The sequence below is a fragment of the Lissotriton vulgaris genome, chromosome 6 (genome assembly GCF_964263255.1).
Source record: "Lissotriton vulgaris chromosome 6, aLisVul1.2, whole genome shotgun sequence".
NCBI classification, from domain to species: domain Eukaryota; kingdom Metazoa; phylum Chordata; class Amphibia; order Caudata; family Salamandridae; genus Lissotriton; species Lissotriton vulgaris.
Genome location: NC_141694.1, coordinates 384,302,707 through 384,327,159, shown reverse-complemented (window position 1 = coordinate 384,327,159; position 24,453 = coordinate 384,302,707). Strand labels below are relative to the sequence as shown.

General features: G+C 44.7%; 1 long non-coding RNA gene across 1 annotated transcript in view; it reads right to left on the bottom strand.

Moving 5' to 3' along the window:
* Positions 1-330: 330 nt before the first annotated feature.
* Positions 331-24,453, bottom strand: part of LOC147707366 (uncharacterized) — a 108,340-nt gene continuing 84,217 nt past the window's right edge. The window contains exons 2-3 of the long non-coding RNA XR_015296449.1: positions 3,477-3,680; positions 331-377 (exon numbers count right to left, since the gene is read on the bottom strand). This is a non-coding gene — a long non-coding RNA (uncharacterized LOC147707366). The remainder of the gene's footprint in view (positions 378-3,476; positions 3,681-24,453) is intronic.

Here is a 24,453-nt window from a genome sequence, read left to right as displayed (position 1 = left end):
GAGAAAGGGTAGTTTGCGATCAGGAGCCTGAGGGTTGCAACGTAATGCAGTGGTTGGACTTCCGCGTGCTTGTAGGGAGGTCTCCTGACCATAGCAATAGCGGGCCATGGTCCGACAGCCCGCTATCATAAACAGGCCCATTGTGGCAAAACCAATTCATTATTATTAATACTACTTTCAACAAAAGAAAAGAGTATAAAAAAGCATCACCTACATAACTCTTGCCCTCCTTCCAGCCCTGGCTGATCAATGGATATTACCCTTCTCACTCACTCACAGAAAACCAAGCTTGAAGAAAATATTAGTCAACAACAGATAAACCGACACTCACCAAAATAGGATTGGGAAACTGTGCAACAAACTGCGCAACTGTGTGTCTGAAACAAATTAAATAAAGAATACATTTACAAATATTGATTTTCACAAACGGCATATTAGTTATGGAAACAACATTTTATAATGTTCCTGTATAGAGATACTGAACCATAAAGCATACTAAATCATTCAGAAAGAAAGCAAGGAAGTGTGTGTATGTATTTGCAAGTAAATGTATTTGTTGGTTGTATGGATCACACTGGTGGTGCAAGATGGCTAGTACATAGCATGTTCTGACAAACAGGGAGAATGCCACAAGCCCAGGGCATGAGTCAGGATCACATAATATATCAATATTAGGTCTAGTCTGATTGAAATAACCGTTGGTAAGTTAAAAGGTAAAGTTCTTCAGAACATTGCAACCTTAAAGCTTTTATAATTGTGCACTAAATAAGTAGCTTCTGTACATACATCCTTAAACTTTCAAAGTACACCCCAAAGAATTTGGTATCCCTAGAAGCCTTAGGCAACTGATCTCAGCTTAATCTACAGGATGTAACTAATGATAACACTCTTGAGATATGCAGGACCCTACTTATAATTTGTTGTATGGGTTCAGTTGAGCTGTCTTTATATGCGCTCAGGGGCTTAAGATTTCTATTAAGTAATCTATACACTTTCCAACAATGATAGGTATGGGCATGTTTATCACACATTACTGAATCGAATCTCGAAAAGACATCTCAGAGTAAGTAGGTGTTCTGGCTGGAAACATACATTAGCAATGTTTCTATAAATACTGAAATATTAAGTGGCCAACTAAAGTCTGATTGAAACTTTAATTTTGTGTGTGCAATGGCCAGATGGGCAAGATAGAGGGTCAATCAAATTTCAGAAGCAAGTGTGTTTCTTCAGCATAAAAGAAAGCATTAAAATCAAAGTTGGAGATAGACTCAGCCAGTGGCGGTACACAGATACAAATAGGCAGATGGAATGAGTGAGACTGCCAATGCTTGTAGCCCCCTTGTGCTTATTGAGATGTCTCCAGAGTGAAACAGGGCTGCAACATTGCCTGAGTTTATCCACTTAGAGAGGATACAAACCACTCTATGGCTAAGCTACCCAACCCAATTCCTCTCATAAGGCCAATTAAGATGGCGAAAGTGACTGATCAAAGACACTGAACAGGTCCAACAGTATCAGGCATGTCCGCATGGCCTACAGAGCTGAGAGCAGCTTGTCCAGAGTAGGTACCAGAACAGTCTTGGTACTGTGTCCTGGCCAATATTAAAGTTTCTGATGTTTTTAGTCAGTAGTTCTGTTAAATGTGATGCATGACAGGGCAGATAGTTTAACTCAGCTATATATTCCGTTCCTCTCTAATAAAGAGGAACCATTTATTGACTGCTGAAGCCAGCTATTAGTAAGAATCCTGACCTCCTCTGAACCTTGCCAAGCAAGCGAATACAGTTTTTCACACAATAATGCAGCACATCATGATCAATGGTGTTGAAAGGCACAAAATTGACAGTCATGCCATATAGTGACGAGGGACACTAAGAGCCTGATTCCCAAAGGTAACACACATTTGAGTAAGTTTACACTTTTGAGTAAGTTTAATATTGATCAGAATTAACAAACTCAGATTGTAGGTTACTACTAAAACAAACTAAAAAACTGTAGAAAGTCCACCACTACACCTGGCAAACCAATAGTACTGCAACACCCTCTCACAGACAATATTGGAGGTGGGGACTTAAAATAAAAGCCCATAATAAATAATGTTCATATAGATTAAATTACAATTTTAAAATAGTTAAAAATGTAAATAAATATAAATGAATGTTAAATAATTCTAAAAACAGTATATATTTTTTGATTACAAAATATGTGAATAACATTTTGATTTAAAAAAAATAATGTAACAATACATTTTAGTAAAAAATAATTACATACATTTTCATTTATTCTATACATCACTTTTTATTAATTATTAAGGCACATTAAACACTTCTACTTTAGCTGGAAATAATTTTTATAACAAATGTAATAGAGATGCATCATTTTCCAATCTTTTTGTACACAAGAAATAAATATCTACATGGAGTTTACATTACTATTTAATAGAAAACATTTTTAATATTTGTTTTAGGTAAATAATCTTTTTATTTTTCTCTATATTTACCATTTGGAAATCTGTGCCCCAGATGCAGAGTCCACCCATGGCAACGTATGGGGACACAAATTAAAAAATGCATTTGACTCGAAATTACATGTTTTGCATATTTTTATGTTCAATATTAATGTAAATAATTTTATATATTTACTTGAAACGGAAAACAAATGTAAAAAGCTAGAAAATTATTTAATTAATTTTGACTTACAACTTAAATTATTGGAAATACATTGATTTAAAATTATATTTTTTAAGTTTAAATTCAAAAATAAATTCCTAACTAAAGAAAAGAATAATAATGTGCTTTAACATTATTTTCTATAGGGTTTTATTTTAAGTCCAAACTTCCATTATTTTCTATAGTAGGTCGTTGCAGTTATAATGGTTGGCCAGCTGTAGAGCTGGACTTCGTGCTCTTTTTTGTTTTTGTTTTTTTAGTAGTAACTTACACCCGTAAGTTACCCTTGTGAATCAGACCCTGAACGTCAAGTCATCCCAGAATTGCCATCATCCAAATAGTCTAATATTTACTACCTGACATAATAATTGGCTTAATTGTTGAAACTGGAGCATCTGATGTTGATTGAATATGTGCCTAGCTGTGAAAAAAAGCTTTATAGGCCATTCAAATATACCCTAAACTAATGAAACAGGTACTTCCTTTCTCAGCTAGTATCAGAAAAGCGATCCAATATGTCTTAATGATGTAATTGCTTTTGTGAGCTCAGACTGCTAGAATTTCAAAAGAGAGGAGCAAGGGTATGACTGAGAAATATACAATGGAAATTCTACATACAGGTCTTATGTGGAGGGAAATTGTTAACCATAAGCAGTGCAATATAAAAAGTCACAGAAAGCTAATGCATGATAAAGAAGTTATGTAAAACGTATTGTAGATAAAGAATCTCAATACACTTCACATGCAAGGAGAGAAATGAATCAGACTAAGTACTACAATAAGTAACTAACGAAACATAGTGCTCACCTCCAGCTTGTAATTTCATTTCTTTGCTTCATTTTTGCACAAGTCGGAGTAGGGCTGAGAGAGTGCTGTTTCAGTCGCAGGTGCTCAGAGAGAGGAGCAGGAGTGATGTGTTAGCTTGAAAGCCTGAGCATTCAGTGAGCCGAAGAAACGTGCAATACACCGATTTAACAGTGCTAGAGTCCATATCATTGAAACGGAGACGGGCTGATGATAAATAATGAAATAAAATGACTAATGGATTTATGGAATGAAGTCATGCACATTTTTAAAACAAGCCCAAATAAAGTTGGGAAAATGAAACCACCATACCAACAGCATGATAGTAGGACATACTGAACATCAAATAATGAAACTCATGGGTTTATGGACATGGGTATATGGTAAACAAAACATGCACGTTTGTAAAATCCAAATTAGGAGAAACTACAACTTGTTGTAAACAACTATCTCATGGTATAAGTGCTAATAGCAATATTTTGCTTGGCAATATAGTAAGCATACTAACATACAATAAAGATGGCACAAGACAGCACTGCTTTGGAAAATATAATTTAACAAATTATTTTGTTTCTAGTGGAAGGGGAGCCCCCAAATGGCATAATAACATTTTCCATGGGGCTCTGAAAAGCCTTACACTGTATATTATTGATTTCAAATAGATATTGTGAGTTATAGTTAGGTAAGTAAGCAATAGGGAGAGTGTATGAACTTGCTCCCGAGTAGTTACATAAAGATGAGATGGCTGTAGAAAAGATGTGTGAATCAGGTGTACATGCAAAAAGCTGGCAGAAATCTTTAAATACAAATGCATAATTCTGATCTATTTTGATATTCTTGCACTATTCCGGATAATGTGACCACACCAGTCGTTCAAAGTATTTAACAAAGGTGGATTCCCATTCAGTAGTGCAATCATCTCTCATATACATTTCCTTATAGTATTCACAATGAAAACTAAGACATGAAAATAGTGGACCCTATTCACAAAGGAACGTATTGGTAAAATACTGCATTTATGTCTGTCGGAAATTCATATTCCTAACAGGCGTAAATGTGTTTACTACTGCAGATTTCTTTGTTAGAAATCCACTTTAGTAAATGCTATGCAATGGTTGGTAAGTGGGCTTAGTGGTTTGCTTGTTTACTTTGTAAACATCCACAGCGTCCTTTTGTGGGCATTTACATTCTCTGATGTGAATTCTTCTCCCTTGAAAAGGGTTGGAAAGTTACTAAATCAAAGGACAAGAGTAATTCCCCTTCCAGGATGAGAAGGGGAACAAAAAACCCTCAATTTGAAGGAGCAGTAGGGGAAGGGATTTCTCCACAGAACTTTTTTTTTCCTGGTGAAAAACATACATTTGCACAGTGGGCTCCCATACCCCAGTGATGAGATATACACTAGTTACATTTATTCACAGGAGGAATAGGAGAGCAACTGAAATATCAAGATTACATTCCCACTAGCATACCTGGAACCTTAGCCCGGTTTATGATGTACATCTGGAAATGGGGAACTGGAAAAAAACCTCCATAAAAGTGCGTTCAGGCCAAGAAGTAAATACCCGCCAGTGATTTTATGCTTTTTTCTTTTGTGAATTACACCCCACAAGAGGACTTTGTTCAACAACTTTTTAGAGGGCATTTCAATTTATACAAAGGGTTTCAGAATACCCCCTCTTACCCCGAGATAACTCATAGAAGCACATCTTTTCTGCAGCTACATTTAAAATCAGTATCTCTACCATCACAATCAGAAAGGTAACACTCACATATATTACTCAAAAGTTCTCTAAAGGCTTATGTTATAGTTTTAGGCAGATAATTATTAACAGGTTGCAACCAGACCCTCAACTAGCTACTTTATAACTCATAAAAGGAGATACAATTCCGATGATTTTATGAGTGATCACTTTCAGCACAACGTTCAGCCAAGTGGGCCAAATGAAAACTTCTTGTAGAAATTGGGATGATGAGTCAAGCGTACAAAGCACAAACCACCAACAGGGTCTGATTTCAAAATTCAGTCCGGAATGAGAGCACAGATAAATTACACAATCAGGCACAACTACATTGCACACTACTTTAACTAAAGATGCTCACTTGACTAATTTAATGATGAAAACATGGATGAAATGCAGATAACATTCCAATATGATATAAGCATACCTGCAGAAAATATGATGGGTTTAGTAGGACGATGTTATAAAAATAATTGACAACAGCTGAGGAAAAGTGAATCATTTCTCATGTGTCCTAACGTGTTGGTTTAAAAATAACCCTAATGCAAAGAAGAGACGCCTGAAAACCCAGTTGAGACCTGGTTGCAATATAGTATCATACAACAATGTCCCACAGGGTAACATTAAAACAATTAGTTCATTATGGATAACTAAATTATAATGAAAAAGAAACATTTGGCACCCGAAATTGCTCATATGAATACATTTTCAAAGTTTTTGACAAAAGCTGGAAAGCAGCATCAAAACGTAATTAAGACTGTGCATTGTGTGCATAATGAACACATAGGGGCCTATTACGATGTCTCGTAAACTGGACTGACCAACTTCCGGTCGGCAGTCCCGACCGCATGATTAGGATGCACCCGAACACTGTTCGGCCGCATTCTGACATTTCCCTAAGGGAGCATGTGTTACGGATCTAACCTAGCCGTAGTACATGCTCCCATAGGGAAATGGGAGGTGGCGTTAATCCCTGCACCTATTGGCACAGGTTGCGGGGATTAATGTGCCTCCGCGGCCCCCAACCGGAGGTAGCCCACACAAGGGGGCCCTTCTAAGGGCCCCCAAACATGCTTTCCGATAGGGTTTCAATGTCGGAAAGGCTGGCATGGAAGCCCTGCCGGAAACTATGCATCATAATCCCAAGGGCGCAAAAGCCCCCCTTTAGGATTACGTGCCGGCCGCTGACTGGCCAACGGACTCCTTGAGCTCGTCAGAAGCCAGCCGGAATGACTGGCCGATTTCAATTACGACCGTCTGATTCATAATCAGCCGGTCAGAATTGAAACTGACTATGGCAAAGGTCAGAGGCTTTCCAACCGCCACCTTAAAAAGCCCCATAGTGATCATGAAGGGATAGTGAACAGTGCAGGTGAAACCTTTATATAAATGAAAAAGCAGCGAATTGAAATGAATCACTTGATATTATACATGAATATCAATTGATCCAATATTTTTTTTTTTTTTTTTCCAAAACCTTTATTGCACTTTGCATAGTACACAGCGGAATGCCTACAACCCTGTGGGCCGGCCGCTATCAGTGGATTGGTGTAAACATTAACTTCCAGCACGAAGAATATCAATACAGTAGGAACGCTAAAGTCGCGACTGATCGTGCCGAAAGAGTTATAAGTGCCAGTTGAGCAATTATTCAATGCATGAATTGAGGTTTTGATGTAGCTTTTTTTGTTTTTTTATCTTTTTTCCCTTTTTTCCTTTAAATAACAACAACCCGTAACATTTAACAGTTAGGAATGACATTGCGGTTGGACATTAATCAATGCATTTCAATTCTCTCGAGTCTCTTGGGAGTATGGGAACTCGACAGCCCATCACAGTGCGCCTACTCCTCTACCCACCCCACCCACTCCTGCCCCCTCTGGCCCATCTGCCTAAGCTCTAAGAAGAAGCCTGTTGCAGCAACCCTGGTCTCCACCCCGCCGCCCCCTCCCGCCCGAGTTCAGCCCTCCTCACCCTCCTCATCAGATTCGCCCTGATCATCTTCTCTCAGAGGTTCGCAGATGTCCCCCCTGTATTCATTCCACTTCAGCCATATCTTATTCCATTTCCCGGGGCATGCTCGGTTGATGTATACTGCTCTCTCTGTTAACATTACCCGGTCCATGTTTAGGCTCCACTGGGACTTGGTTGGCAGTTCTACTGCCCCCCAGCGCTGAGCTATGTCGCGTTTTGCTACCATTAGCCCTGCCGTGACCCATAGTTGCTCGTATCGGTTCAAGTCAGTAGGTTCCCATATATTTAGCAAGCACCTCCTCGGGTCTGGTAATATGGAGCGGTCTAGTGCCTGCGAAAGTGTGCGGAACACTTGTTTCCAGTACTCCTGGATCTTGGGGCAGTCCCATACGGTATGTAAGAACGTACCTTCCTCCCCACATCCCCGCAGACAGTAGGGATGGGGCGCCCTGTGTATGTGATGTAGCATTTTCCTTGTATAGTAAACCCTGTGCAGTATCTTAAATTGCACCAACCGCATGCGTGCCGAAATGCCTACCTCCTTTGGGGACCCAAGTGCCTCGTTCCATTCATGTTCATCCATATCTCCAATCTCCCCTTCCCATTTCTCTTTCAGGTGTGCTGTGGGTTCAGGACTGTTATTGAGCAGCTTGCGGTAAGTGAGGGAGGTCGCTCGTTCCAACATGTAATTGGTGAGTAGGCGATCCTCCAAAGGTGTAGAATCTGGGAGCTGTGTGCCTGCTGGAATGGCTGCATGCAGTGCGTGACGGACTTGAATGTATCTGTACAGTTCCCTGTCACTGAGCTCATATTGATCCTGCAATCGGGCAAAGGGGACCACTTCATTCCTCTCCCATAGGTCGCCCACTACTGAAATGCCTATAGTGTCCCATTGTGCGAACCCCTTGGTGTTCCTCAGGTTGCCCAGCATGCGAGAGTCCCAAAGCGGAGTCATCCTAGTAATTCTCCCTTTCCAGCCCAGTGCTGCCGTAGCAGCGTGCCATATCTGCACCGTTATCTTTGTGGGGCCTATCAGAGTGCGCACTTTGCGGCGATCATATAGCGGACCCAACAGACTATCAGCTCCCAGCTGCACCCTGTCCGAATGAAACGCTGGCTCATCGTGAGGTGCGTGTAACCATTGATTAATGGGCTTCAGGTGTGCAGCCCAATAGTACAGTTTTAAATCCGGTAGCGCAATGCCCCCGCTGTACCAGTCTCTGTGTAACTTGGATTGTGCCACGCGCGCCGGGAGGTTGCCCCAGAGTAGGTTGGATACCAGAGCCGCCACTTTCTGGAAATACTTGGGTGGCACAGGATAGGGTGAATTGTCAAGGACGTACAAGAAGCGTGGTAACGCCATCATCTTGTAGAGTGCTGCCCTGCCGAGGAGTGTTAATGGCAGGCTGGACCAAAACTCCACATCCCGCTTGAGTCTGTCCAGGGGGGGCTTCAGGTTCCTGTCCGCGAACTCAGTCGGGTCCCTCGTGACGTGTATGCCTAGATATTTAAAAGATGACCCCGCCAGTCGCAGCGGGCAACTATCGTCGAGAGCTGGAGCCGGACCTCGTAACACGTAAATCTCTGACTTGGACCAATTTAGCGTGTAGCCGGAGATCTTGCCGTACGCGTCACAAATGCGTAACAAGGCCGGAATTCCCACCTCGGGGTCCGTTAGATACAGCAGCATGTCGTCTGCGTATAGGGACAGACGGTCTTCCCAACCCCCGGACCCCGGTATTCCCTTGAGGATGGGAGAGGCTCGTATGAGAGTCGCCAGGGGTTCCAGTGAAATGGCAAACAACAGGGGTGACAGAGGGCATCCCTGTCTCGTGCCCCGCCCCAGCTGGAAAGTGCGGGAAATGTGGCCGTTCGCTACCACATGAGCCACTGGGGCCTTATACAGCAGCTTGACCCACGCTAAAAAACGAGGCCCGAACCCCATACGTGTCAGTGTTTCGAAGAGGTACTCCCACTCCACCAAATCAAATGCCATTTTGGCATCAAGTGCCAGGATTACTGCCGGTGTGGTAATGGTGTCGGCTCTGGCCAGCACACCGTGTAACCGCCTCAAGTTCATCGCCGTGTTCCTGTGTGGCATAAACCCAGACTGATCCGGGTGTATAATCGAGGACAGATGGGGTAGGATTCTTTGTGCCAGTAGCTTGGCCAAGATTTTCACTTCCGCATTCAATAAGGAAATGGGACGATAGGAGGAGCAATCCTCTGGGGGCTTACCCGGCTTGGGGATCGGTATTATAGTAGCCGTACGTTGGTCCGGTGGGAGGGATCCCCCCTGTAAACAGTCCTCAAACATCTCCAACAGATGCTTACTGAGGGTGTCCGGCATCACTTGATACCATTCCATGGGTATCCCGTTTGGTCCCAGCGCCTTGCCTGGGTTTAGTGCTTTAATGGCCAGCTGGATTTCATCGGCTGTGATGTCCGCCTCCAGCTCGCATGACGCCTCCGGTGAGAGGGTTTGGACTTCGATCGGTGCCAAGAGCGCCTTGGCACACTCAGGTGTGATTTCACGATCCGGGGTGTACACTTTTTCAAAATGGGTCGCAAGCAATTCCGTTATCCGCCTCGGGTCAGTGTGCGTCCCTCCCTGTTCATCCTTTAGACATTGGATCCCCCTGGAATTGCCCTCACGTCTATCGAGCCAAGCCAACATCTTCCCCGCTTTGTCCCCCACTTCATAAATCCTGTTCTGGGTGTCGGTTATGTGTCCCTTGACTACCAATCGTAGGTGATCATTGTACAGCTGTTGCTGGAGAGCGAGTGCGTGCATGTTAGCGGTGGAAGGGTGAGACTCATGTGCTGTGGTTCGTTCCCTCAATGTAATCTCCAGGTCGGCCAGTTCCTGAGACTGTTGTTTCTTATGACCGGTTATGGTGTTGATGGCATGGCCCCGCAGAACTGTTTTATAGGCCTCCCAGAGCGTTGCCGGGGAGCGCACTGAACGGGTATTTTCAAGAAAGTAGTGCTTCGTGGTGCGTTTGAGTTCTTTGCTAATCTGTGGAACTTTAAAATATGATGCGTGCATGGGGTAGATGCGCTTGCGTGCTCTCGTCTGTAGGGAAAGCGTTAGTGCTAGTGGTGAGTGGTCAGAAATACCGCGAGGGTGAATCACCAGGGTTTCCACATGACAAAGGGCCTCCCCCAGCGACAGGAAATAATCGATGCGGGACAGGCTGCCATGCACCGTGGAGTGAAATGTGTATTGTTTCGTGCTCGGGTGTAAGTGCCTCCAGATGTCAGACATGCCCATGGCCGTGGTAAATCGCCGAAAGTATGTTTCCCCCCCTGTCTGGTTGGGGGAAGGGTGCTTATCTAGTTGTGGGTCTAGGACCGCGTTGAAATCCCCCCCTAGAATGACTTCTCCCTCAGGGAGAGTTAAAAGGAAGTCTCCTAGTCTTGGGAGGTGGACCGAGTGTAAAGCCGGCGGAATATACACTGATACTAAATTAAAGAGTTTCCCCTCCCATTGTCCCTGCACGGCCGCAAAGCAGCCCTGATCATCCGTTTTAACTGCTAGGGGCATAAAAGGTGAGTTCTTCTGTATCAGAATGCCGGACCCCCTGGAACCGGACGTGAAAGCAGAGTGGGCCCACATCTTGTAGCCCCGTCTATCTAAGGCCTTCGTAGCTCCCCCCATCAGGTGTGTCTCTTGTAGCATGGCTACAGCAGGTCGCAGGCGCCTAATAGCAGTCAATACCAATCCCCGCTTAACCTTATCCCCCAAGCCCCTCACATTCCAGGAAACCAGGGTCAAAGGTGGGCATTGTGTATCAGAGGGCGTCACCCCCTCTGCAGTTACGGGATAGCTAGCCATCTAGGGGTGATAGGCACATGATGTATTGCCCCGGAGATGCGGCCGTTCCCTCTGCTGCGTCGTCTTGCAGCCAAGTGTGTAGATGCATCATGGGGGCATAAAGTCACTGTCCGTTCCCAATAATGTGTTCTGATTCCTGTACGTACCGAAACACTGCCCTCGACCCTTTGTGTACATTCCCAACAAAAACATTCCAAAACAAACCCCCCTCCCTGCCTCCCTGCTTAACGGACCTTTAACTGCCCGCCTCCCCAACTGAGCAGAGTGCTTTACCCATCCCAAAACCAGAGTACTTGCGTGTAGGGGGGGAGAGCGTCTCCCCAGGCAGGCGGCCTCCCTGAAGGCTTTCGGGGCAGCCATGCCAGCATCTACGTGTAGCAACGAAAGAGATAAGTCAGTTCAGCGGTCAGCGGCTTCTTAGTGCGCAGAGTCCGTGGTCGGAGTCATTCTTCCTCGCCGCCCCCTTCAAATCCATGGGAGGGCGAGGGTTCCGTTCCCTCCACTCGACCTGATGCTTGTGAGCCAGTCCTGCTGCCCTCCCCGTGGTCTCGATCCGGTCTGTGTGATTTGCGCTGTCTTCCAACGGTGTGCCAACCCTCCAGCCAGTCACGGGCTGCATCAGGGGAGTCGAAGATCCATACCTTTTTGTCCGCCACCACCCTCAGCTTAGCCGGGAAGATCATTGAATATGGGAGTTCTTTGTCTCTCAGGGTCTTTTTTACCTCCAGGAACGTTCTCCGTCTCCTGGCCACCTCCGCTGTGTAGTCCGGGAAGAAAGCAATCCTGGAGTTCTGGATCTGGATGGCCGGTGCCACCCTCGCGGCCTGCAGAATGGCATCCCGATCCCGGAAATTAAACAATCTGGCCAGTATCGGTCGTGGCGAGGCCCCCGACTTGGGTTTTCCTCCCGGAACGCGGTGCGCCCTTTCGACGGAGAAGAAGTTAGAGAGTCCCTTGGGCTTGAGCCGTGTTTTGACCAGGTCCTCCACATATAGGTCCAACGCCCCCGTGTCTTCTGATTCCGGCACACCTAAAATTCGGACATTATTGCGCCGGGAGCGCCCTTCCTGGTCGTCCAGTTTGTCCCTCAGCAGTCTGTTATCGGCTTGCAGACGTTCTACTGCTGTTTGCAGTTCGGATACATCCTCAACCAGCGATTTAGTGACCACCTCGACCTGCTTGACCTGCTCGTTCATCTTTTGGAGATCCGCTCTAATCAGGGTGACCTCCGTCGCCGTGGCACCCACCGTCGTTTGTACTTGGGCCAGAGCAGCCAGGACATCATCTAGCGTGGCCTTTCTCGCCCCCTCCGCTTCTGCCGTTTTGCCGGCGGCCTTGCGTTGGTCTTGGGGCGGCGAGTGCCTCTCAAAAGCAAATTTGTCCAATTTGGCCTGGGCCGTATTGTTTCTGGGGCCCCTGTGAGACATGGTTCAGCCGCGAAGTATACTGGCAGCAGGGGAGAGTGATCTTGCGTGGGTCGCGCTCTCCGATGGCTGGCTGTGTTTGATGTACTGGTCACCGCCGTGGGGGATGGTGTTTCCTCGCTGGTGTGCAGCGGTCCAGCGCACTCACATGGATCGTGTACTGATCAGGTGCCAGGTCGCCCCCCAGCAAGGGGTCCCAAGGGGAGTTTGGTGGTGCGCTGTGAGCTGCGGTCTACCCCAGCTGCGGTCGTCGCAGTATGTCTCTCCTCAGTATCTCCCCGCCTAGCGCACCGGCCAGGCTCCTGCCCCTCTTGTGGCTCAGTGCGCAAATGGCCCCTGGTGTTCCCGTGGAGAAGTCCGCAGCGCCCACTGCCCGATGAACGCAGCGGTCGCCGAGTGATGCTTCCGGACGCTGTGAGGCTTTGACGGCCGTTACTGGGGCCCGGCGTACTCCGCTTGCGTGGCAATGGCGGCACCAGGCGTTTGTGCAGCCTCTGTCGCTCCACTGGTGAATGCGTGCGGGACCGGGGGGCGCCGATGGGGACGTTGATGAGCGTTGATGTGCGCCCCTGTGCTCCGGGTGACGGGAGACGGGGGGGAGCCTCGCGGAGGTGTCCGGGTGGTGCGCTCGTAGAGCCGGCGCTTCCTGCCACTCACCCCCGCCTTTGGGCCACTTCCGGCCGGATTCAGTCGCGCCTTCAGTCCGCGGCTGCACTGCTGCGGTCAGGCCTCGCTCCTCCTCCGCCCCTTGACCACGGGATCCTGCCCTTTCAGGCCGCCGCCGTTCCTGGAAATTACAGCGATGCTTGCCGCACGGACGCCGGGTCCGGTCCGCCCCTTTCCGCCTGTAAATGTCAGGATTTAGTCACGGATGTTCGCGGAAAGCCGCCTCTGCCCAGGAGCCTCCCTAAGTTGCAGCCGCCATCGTTGGCTGCTAGCCACGCCCCCTTGATCCAATATTTTATCTACAAAATCATGTCATAAACCAAAATCTGCTGACGTGTGTCGACGGAGTTTCAACTTTCATTAATTTTAGGTCATCATCAGGACAATGTGTACACAAACATTTTTTTGCTGCCTAAAGAATAAGGAGAGACATTTGAAAGAAAGGCCAAAATGAAACTGGATCAACGAGTGTAAAAAATGCAGGCCATGTCTGCGGTACCTGAAGGATCTCCAAGAAACCTGCAGGATAAGTAGAGAAGACAAGGCTACAATTAGCCAGGGAATGTGCCAAGAAAGAAACAAAGCACCCTCGATTACTCCATGAAGGGGTAAATAATACACTCACAGTCAATGTGGATCAGATCAGAGTGCCAGGGAGAGGGGCCAATTATGAATTAGTTGGCATACGAGGTGGAAAACTCAAACTCCATGGAGGGGATGGGTGAGTCCGGTTGGGCTCTGCCCCTCCCCAAGGTTCCAATTACAAACAACCTGCGGATTCCTCCAACTTAGGACGTTACCATTGGTGTCATCTGCATGAAGATGGGTGCTTTATTTTAGAGCAGCCATTATTGTTTTTCTCCTTTTACCATAATTTTGGCACTCCGCAGTGTGACCGGCTGGCACCCTCGGCAAATAGGAATCTTGTTCGTAGCAGTTCTGCTTACGCTACGATTTTGACCTGCTCTTACCCACCATGGTGAATGACTTTTCCTTCCCATATGCTGGCTAATCTATAATTGGCCCCTGCCCCTGGCACACTTATCTGTCCCACATTGACCATGAGTGTATTATTTACTATGTACTACTGTATTATTTACTCCTTCATAGAATATTCAAATGCCCTTTGTTTGTTACTTGGCACATTCCCCAGCTAATTGTAACCTTGTCTTCTATACTTATCCTGCAGGTATCCTGAAGATCCTAAGGGCACCACCAACATGGCCAACGTTTTCTTACACTTGTGTGTCCAGTTTTATTCTGGCCTTTCTTTCAGATCTCCATCTTTGTATATTCTTTAGGCAGCAATCCATTTTTTATGTATACATATTAAATATTAAATTAATGAACGTCGAAATACTGTCAACAAACATCAGCCGATTTATGGATTTTGATTTATGACCTGATTTTGTAAATATACATTGGATCAATTGATATTCAAGCATAATATCTAGTGACTAATTTCCATTCCCTGCTATTTCATTTAGATCCACCTTTCACCTGCGCCGTTCCCTACACGATTACTGTGTGTTCACTATGCAGCCAATACACAGTCGGCAATTAAGTTTTGATGCTGATCTCAAGCTCGTCAGATATTTTTGAAAATATATACATGTGATCAATTTCTGGTGTCATATGGTCCTTTTTTATTATAATTAAGTTATCCATAATGAATTAATTATTTGAATATTACACTGTGAGAAATTGTTGTATGATACCTTAAAAATAACATGGCTTTAATACACCACTGTTTTCCTTTACAAGTGGATTAATGGGGCTAGTCCATCATTAGCTTAGATGACAGTTAATTCTGTGGCATGTTGATATTAAAACCATACAGTTTTAAGAAACTGGTTTTCGAATGACCACGACAATCTAACCCCTGCAAGCACAACTATGAATCGGGTGTAAGGTAATTTAAGATTTAACAATAAAAATGTGTGTTTGTGCTCCAAGAGTGAAAATGCCCTATAAACCGCAGCACAGCTGCTCTGAAGGTGCCTTTAGTTTTTGATAAAGTTGAGGGAGGCCCCATGGCTATTTCAAAGACCATCCCAAAGAACGTAGGGGGACATTAGGATGGCGGGCGGACAAAAGCCGTAAAAAGGGTCCACCCGCCATATGGGCGAGCGCATCCTGCATTCCTAACATTGTGGCGGACGGTGCACTCAGCACCGCCCGCCACAATGCCAGGAAGGCATGTCGTGCACTTCCATGCACAACATGACCGGCACCGCGTGAGGTGCCTGCCATGTGAGTGCATGGAACTGCAGGGGCGTACCATAGGAATCCCCCATGTGCAACCCGCACCCCACAGAGTCTCTGGGGGCCCGCAACGGGTCCCTAAAAGCAATTCCCACATGCCTTACCGCCACGGAAAGGCATGCTACCACCCTCATAGTAAAATGGCTGGCGGTGTCTAACAGACACTGACACCATATAAACTGCTTTTCTGCACCGTAGGCAATCGGGCAGATTGCCTACTGGCGGAAAACCGGCGGACGGTCTTCCTTCCATGGTAATATGGTGGGGGAAATTGGTAGCGGGCAGAGGTTTTTGGCAGGCGGATCGCCACCACCATACGGGCGGTGGCAATCCGCCCGTTATCCTAATATGCCCCTTAATATACACAGCTCCTGCAAGGTCAAGCTATAAGATCTCTATTTTTGTAAAAGTCAGAGTCACCAGACATAATGGTTCTGACCTTTAATAGCACGTGTGGCCTGATCCACAAAACCAAATAATTGTGCAAATAATATCATTCATAACTGCAAACTGAAGTTTGTGATGCGCAAAATAGGCATTTGCATCTCTAAATAGAATTTTTCAAACCTAAAATGTAAGTTTAGTAAATCTACTCACAAATGAGTGTTGGGGATGTTTCATGGCAGAAACATGCAAAGAAATTAATGACTGGTACAGATGGACCATCCACAAAATTAGCAGAGGTATATGGGAACGAGTTTCTTCATAGGGAGAAATGTTTTCTCCATTGAAAAACAAACAAAAAAAGTTAAACATTGTAAATGTGCTTAAGTATCGTATTTCTACAGTCCCAGGAACACCTGTTGTACATTTCTGAAGGGTAGTATTTTTTGTTTTGTTTGAGAACTGTATTTTGGTCTATATCTAGAAACAGAGGTTACATTTCAGCTCATGTCTTACAAGTTGCAGTCAGGTTAAGAAAATTAAACACAACCTCCAAGATAAAATAAGCAGAAAAGTTAGAAGATTCTGTAAAGTGAACTGTCTGGCAATGGTGCGGTACAAAGAGTATGAAATGAAAGGCCATAGGATGCCAGGTTTCTTTTCTAAAACACAGCATTTAAATAGCTCGTAAATGAACTGTACAAACATTTCAAGAGGTATTTCTGTAGTTCTGTGTGATGAAAAAAAAGTTTTCAATAGGATGAAAACTTATCAGACCTCTTTACTTGGTGATGTGCAAATGATAACTTTTTGCTGAAACCCAATTTCTGCAGACTGTTGTTTATACCATATATAGTATTATCAGTAAAACTGCATGTTAGTAGGAAAGGATGTGGCCACTGCAATAGAAAATGTGCTGTTTGTAAATGACAGTGCGTAGCCTAATCGTGTTTCTGTATTACATTTATTAAAAGTGAATTTTAATACACGAACTGAGAAACATTCCTGTGTGTCAAGTACATCAAAGTTAGGTCAAGTAAATTATTCAAGTCACTAGAACTGCAGGTCTAATAAAATTTTTATGATTTTTGGAGGCCTGGGTAGTAACTAAAATAGTCACACAAAAAATAGTAAATTTCTATTTTTCATTTTAAAAAGGGCACTTCGAATGGAACGAAAATACGATAATACCAGTATCCTACTTAGTGACCTAAATACATAAATCCTTACAAAAACTCCCCAGAAACATATACAATTGCAGGAATAAACACCTTGCTACAACTAAATAATAATAATAATAATAAAGAGCTTATAGAGCGCTCAGTAACGCCATCTTGGCGTGTCCCAGCGCTAAGAGCTACTAACGATCACCATAGAGAGCCTTTGTCCCTACACAGTGTATAGTTGTGTTTTGAGCTTAGCCCTGAACAGCGCTTCACTACTCTCTAGTCTCAGAGCAGGAGGAAGTTTGTTCCAGTGTTGAGCTGCTTGGAACGCAAAATATCGTCCACCCATTCTGGCCTTCCTTATCCTGGGAACTGTCAGCAGCCCGGAACCCTCCGACCGGAGGGTCCTTGTTGGTTCGTAGCGGCTGACTAAGTCCCTAAGGTAGGCGGGCGACCTGCCCCAGACAATTCGGTGACAGAAGAGGAGGCATTTGAACAGCACGCGTTTCTTCACAGGCAGCCAGTGAAGCGCATCCAGAGCCTTCTGAGAATTTGCTCTCCTGGGTCTTCTTAGCACCAGTCTAGCGGCGGAATTCTGGATAACTTGCAGGCGGCCAAGGCAGCCCTCGTTGGACCCTAGGAACAAGATGTTTCCATAGTCCATCCGAGAGGTCACCAATGCCTGCGTCAGTGTCCTTCTGGCCGCTATGGGTAGTAGGTCTAAGGTTTTGTTTAGGGTCTTCAGTACTCCAAAACATTTGCCCACAAGACGCCTTATGTGGCCATCACAGGAGAGGGTGGGGTTGATCCAGACTCCTAGATTCTTAGCCTCCTCACAAGGTATGGGAGTAGGGCCAAGGCACGAAGGCCACCACTCGGCTGACCAGCTTTTGCTTTTACCCCCACTACCAGCACCTCTGTCTTAGAGCCATTGAGTTTTAGGCAGTGGGAGTCCATCCACTCAGCTAGCGCCTGCATACAGGACTTAAAGTTGGTGGGGGTGTTGGTGGTGTTCTGCGATAGAGAAATCAGCAGCTGGGTGTCGTCGGCGTATGATACCAATTCCACCCCAAATGATTGTACCACCTTCGCCAGGGAGGCCATGTAAAGATTAAAAAGAGTAGGGCTCAAAGCTGAGCCCTGAGGCACTCCCTGGTCTAGTGGCATCTCTACCGAACGACATGTCCCTTGCTGTACCTGGAAACATCATTCTGTGAGAAACGACTGTAGCCAGTACAGCGCAGGACCAACGACCCCAGCTTCACTCAGACACCGTAGCAGGATGGAATGCGCTATGGTGTCAAAAGCCGCGCTGAGGTCGAGCATGATCAGGGCCATTGTATGTCCTGCATCTGCCCCTGCTCTTAAAGTCTCAGTGGCACGTAGGAGAGCTGTCTCAGTTGAGTAGCCCGCCCTAAATCCTGATTGTGAGGGATGAAGTAGGTTCCCTCTCTCCAGGTGCTCAGTAAGCTGAGCATTGACCACCTTCTCAGCCACTTTCGCCACATACGGCAATAAGGAAATAGGTCTGAGGTTTTCCAGCACCTCGATGCTTACATTTGGTTTTTCCTTATTGGCAGTACTATGGCCTTCTTCCACTCCTCCGGGACTCGTTGAGTGGAAAAGGAGGTCTTTAAGACATGTCTGATGTATGGTTCTAGGGCTACAAGACCCTCTGAGATGACCCAGGCCGGTGCCGGGTCGTTGGGGAGCCGGACTTCACGCTGCAACAGATCTTTATTAGCCTATCAGCGGCAGGTACCTCGAAAGTTTGCAACGAAGAGTCAGGAGCCATAGGCGAACCGCCTACTCTAAAGTCTATGCCCTTTCCTGGTTGTTGGGTGAAGGAGGCATAAATGGCTTTGACTTTGTTGGAAAAGAAGTTAGCGACTCTATTGCATCCCTCCACGGTGGCCCTTAGGGGGGTGTTAGAGCTGGAGACTAATGATATTTCCTTGTATATTTTAAACAATTCGCGTGAGGAGCTCTCGGCGACCTCAATGCGTGTCTGGAAATATTTAGCTTTAGCTCTACGCACCGCGTACTGATAGCTTCTGTGTGCTAAGCTATAGCTGTTTTTACCCTGTTCGCTCGGGTTCCTTCTCCAGCTCCTTTCAAGTTTTTTACAATTAGACTTGATTTGCTGGAGTTCCGGAGTGAACCACGGGGCAGTGCGTTGTCTACCTTCTCTGGTTTTACCCTTACTCATGGGAACTAGCTCATCCAGGGTGGCAGTCACAAGCTGATTAAATTCATTATTGGCCTGATCACTGTCCGTGGCAAGCGGTGGTTGCGCTTTCTGGATGGCACATATGAAGTTATCTTGAGAATATTGTCTCCATTTACGTCTCATAACATTCTTAATCCCATTCTCAGTGGCCCTGTATGGCTGGTAAGAACATTGGAAAGGGACCAAGAAGTGGTCGGTCCAAGGGAGCTGACAGGGGGTAAGTGCCTTTATCACATAAAATTGGTAATTAAAACAACATGACTCACAACTGAAACAATTGTTTTCAGAAGAACTGTTGTTTGTACATATGTAATATATTATGCAGGATAAACTGTAAGTGAGACACACAAACATAAGTTTAATTCTGAAACTCACAACCTAGTGTCACGAGTTGCATGACTTTTTAACTAATACAATCTTTTAAAAGAGCAGACACATTTTCAGAGCATTAACAAGTACCTGAATTGAGACTGTGATTAAAATGAATTCTTAAGTTAATAAGATATTTTTATGATAAATTGATTAGAGACAATTGCCCCCTAAAGGCTTCAAAGACTTTGAAAATGCAATATGCTATTTAAGAATAATTGTGATCAAAATATATTATATGCTGAGACATTGATTAATTAACAAACATATAACATGGACATAGGAATATATAAGAATGACTAAAGAACACTGAAGAGAAACAGAAAAAGGTAAACAAAATGGAAATATTACATTAACAGGATGAGTAAACTGACTGATATGAGCTGCATCCAGGTAAGGATACTTTAAGAGAAAAGAAACAAGGGGCATGAATTCAGAAAAAGGGACACCATTCCCACATGAAGTTAACAAACTGAGACGACTGATGCTTATACTGCAGATATCAACTGACCATGGTAGGTGAGAGACATATCCACTATGCACAAGTTTACATAAATGTTGTTGGAATCATAATAAATTTAAATGTTGTATTGTTGTATCATCTGATCACTGAATGTATTGAAGAACAGTAGTCAAACCAGTATGAAAAAAGTTCTAACTGCATTATGCTGAAACACAATACACTGACTGTTTGATATTATTCTAAAGGTTCTTTCCTTCCTTTTTACTATATGATACAATTTGTATAATGGAGGAATACCTGATAAAGATGATTTCACTCTCTGAAATGCACTGAAACAATAAATGCCCATTGGACCACACATCAAAGAAAATTGTTTGCTTAATGAAAGGAACTGGGTTTTTAGTGGCAAAGGACATCAGTCCTTCAAAATACGTCCACAACCTTCCCTGTACTGGGAATCAAGTACCCCAGTGTAGAACTGGACTCTCTCAGGTAAGCAAAGCAGAGCAGTCCAAGGTCTACTCCCTGAGGTGCTGTGGGCTTGTACCCTCAGTTCGCTGGTTAGTGACAATGCACTAAATAAATCATTGCCCAGTCAGTGCTTTTTCTTACAAAAAGAAACGTATTACACACACTACTAAATACTACAAATATCTATAAATAGGCATTTGGACACATGTCAGATGATACCCTCAGAACAAGTTGCAACCTCAACAAGCCATAAACCCTATAATTACAATGCCCCTACCCATATTAGACGCAATATAAGAGGTTGTCACAACTAAAAGGCAGGCCTACTGGCTTTACCAGAGTATCACCATATTGATAACAGCAAATATGTTATAACCAAGCAGTGCAGCACCCCTGAAATCTATATAGATGGTACCAGCATTTCTGAAGACATATTTTTTCATTGTCAATAACATCACTGACAATAAAGTATGATACTTTCAATAACATGTATTCAGTAATCTCTCTTTTACCATGCTGCGTCTTGCAATTCAAAGTGTTTGACGAACAGCTTGAGGTCCAAGTGTGTTTTATCAATACAAAACTTCTCCTGGAAGCATCAATATATCCCCTATGGGTGGATCGGGTACACTTTTGGGTATAAGTAGAGGGTGGAAATATCGTGGAGGCTTTTGTGCTCCCAGCTGTACAAACATCTATTTGCTCATTGGTGATGCCCTTGCCATTCTCGGAGCACCACCAGAACCAATATGCAAATGTATTGGGTGAGCTCTTGCAGCTGATTGAGGCACATGAGTTTAAGGGTCAATCCCCTGCCCTGAGGCAGGCATAGGTAATGGGTGGCTTTGTCCCTTTTATTACTGGCTGCGCGTGCCAGCTTGGGCACCCACATGCACATATAGTTGTGAATCACGGGCAGAGCCCAAAGGCATCCGCAGTCTCTGCAGCTCGCCAAATGGGAGCCAGCTCCATCGTCTGTGCTCCTTCCCACAGGCGTCAACGTAAGTGGGAGCAGGATCCAGTGTGCTTCTTACCCATGCTGGGGTGTGTCTGCTCCCAAAGATGTAGGCACAAATGGCAGGAGGAGTATCCCTCATATTCCAGGGCCCCCTTCTGTCCTGGGTAGATGATTCCCGGAGACATTGTAGCAAAGGTGCGTGGGGTATTCCCCCAGGGCCAAGGATGTTTCCTGGGATAGGTCTCCACAGACTCCCTCCCCATTAAAAATATTACTGAAGGCTGCACCAACCCTTGGGGCTTGGTACTCATTAGGGTAATTTGAACAATGTGTAGTGGAGCGCTACTAGCTCTGCTTTCATGCCTGGTCCCAGTAGAAACCAAATGTCTTGGGCTTCTGCATCCTGCCCTGTTGAGCCAATTTCAAAAAGGTTAGTTAATTTTGCTCATGGTGGTCAGAAGCGTAATCTTCAGGCCACACTGCCTCTAAGTGTTACTATCTTCTTGGAGCTTACATTTCAGTCTGCTATTAATGAACCTGTCCTTTCTTTAGGATCCTATTAGCTGCCTCTGCCTGCAAGCTTCTTCATATATCCCTCTGCAGTCCACCAGCAGAGTACCCTGCCTGCCACACTGCCAAGAATCCCTGGCTCTGGCCTTCTTGCAGGGCACCTGTGTGCAAGCTGCGAGGTCAGTGGGCCCTTCGTCCTGATGGGGACGGTGAGGTGGGGGGTCACCCAGATACAGGACCAGTCACCAAAAGATCCAGGGGAACTCTTCAAAGTCACCCTACGCAGGTCCATCCCTATACTAGTTCTCAGAGGGCATGAGGAGGTCAATGTAACTGACCCTGAAGAGACACTCACAGTCCCTGCGTGCCAGTTGGAGTCAACGTCCTCAAGTCCTTTCTTGCAGTGGATTTGGGTGGCTTCTCCTTCCAGTTGGGAATTCCTCCGTTATCGTCACTCCCAGGTCCAGTGAGTTCTCAACTGTCTTCACCTTGTGAAGAGGTTTTCAAATGGGGGTGGAAAGTACTTGAAGGTAGGCACCTCTGCACAATCTTAGGGCAAGACATCATTACTTCACCCTTGTTCTAAACCTCCAGCACAACATTCTGGGACATTGCAACTTGGCGGCTTGAAATGATCTAAGGAAATACCTTTCTTGGGATCCTCAGCCCTGACCTCAACTGACAAAGCTGTCTGATACCTTTCCACCAAACCTTAAAAGGAGAACCCTTCATGTGTTTGGCTCCAGAGGTCTGGCCGTTCTCATTTCATTTCTTTTGGTGAGCTTGGCTTGCCTAATCCAGGTGTACTGTGAAGAGTTAATTAGCACCTGCAGGCTTCCTTGCCACCCCTTCCTTTCCAAGAAACTTCGTCAATCATTGCTAATGGCTCTATTGTGTGGTGAAGCCTTTAAATACTCATGCTGGCCAACAGAGTAATTAACATGGCCCAGTATGGAGGGCAAAGTCCTTGAATCTGCTTAGGAGCTGACCCAGGGGAATATGACAATTTTCCAAGTGTTTTAGGTAGTACAGTTATCACAAAAGCGACTATAGAGCTGCGTTTGTGGACAAGTTGCTCACTCAAAGTAAAAGTCCAAAACCAGATAGTAGGAAGATGAGAAATAAAGGGGGGTTAAATAAGCTGAACCAGTTTCCTACACTTACAAAAAAATCCTTTTTAGAATTGGATAATAAAAGTGAAAAATAATGAAGATTTAGCAAAAAACACAAAGGACATTAAGTGAAACAAGTTTGGTCTGAAAATATAATAAACCCCCAAAGCAAAAGGAACAGTTATAAGAGAGCCCCCAGTGGAACAGCTTGATCCCTTCATGTTCAGATCCTTAGAAACAAATGATTATGTGTTTATACGTTCATACATTTTCTTCAGGTGGGAGAAAGATTCTTGGATTAAAGCTTGAACCTTTAAAGAAGGCTTGGGTCAAATTCAGACATAACTATGGATACAAATCAATATACTTAGTTGTTCTGAATGCATTATGCAAGTTACCAGAAGTAATGGCTTTGTCTTTCAAATGAGAAAAAACTCCCTCATGACCTATTGCTTTCTCAGGGTAGTAACTCCAATTATACAGGCATATCAATACAACACATTTTACTTTTGTATTATTTTTTATTTTTCAAATTCCTTTGACATTCAATTGATTCTTTTTTCATGATTTTCTTAAAAAACACATTTTTCTTAGGTATCAAAATTCCATCATAGATAACAACAAATTATTCAAAATCCACATTTCATTATATCTAAACCTTTATACATATATCACCAGGTAGAGAACAAAAAATACCACACATACCACTCTCACTCTTTCACAATCACAACTTCACACATCTGGACCGTGTCCTTTTAGGATCTGACCGATCAAAGTGGTTCATATTGGGCAATAGAGAGAACAACTAAATAGACGTGCTTGTAGGCCCAGATGTGTGAAGTTGTGATTGTGAAAGAGTTTAACTGTCGCCTGCCCAAGATCAGGAAGCAGGCATACCGAACCGGCACCTCCTCATCACTTCTTGTCAGCCAATAGCAACCCCCATGCCCAGCATACATAGAGAACTACACTGCTATGGCACAGCCCTACCAACTGCCTGCATTTCTGCCCCTACACTGTTACCCGCGGTGCAGCCACAGGGCAGTGGCTACATTGCCCTTGTCTGCCCCGCAATCGTTGTTCCTCCCATGGAGGTTTCCCGCAGTTAATAAATACAGGGACCCAAAGATATGTGGCATCAAAGAACAAGAACGGACGTGGTACAGGTAGGCTTTTTTAAATTTATTTATTAGTTTTCACTTTTATATAGCGCAAACTTTACCTGCACGTATCAGAGCGTTTTAAATCAGCATGCTTATTACAAGCAAGACTAGCACTCTATATTACTGCCAACTTTGCTTAGCATAAGCAACAGCTAACCATTCACAAACAATGTTTATATACCAATTGCAAATTTAAAAAAGAAATTAATGCAAAGCATTGTCATTTACAATGCCAGTAACTCAAA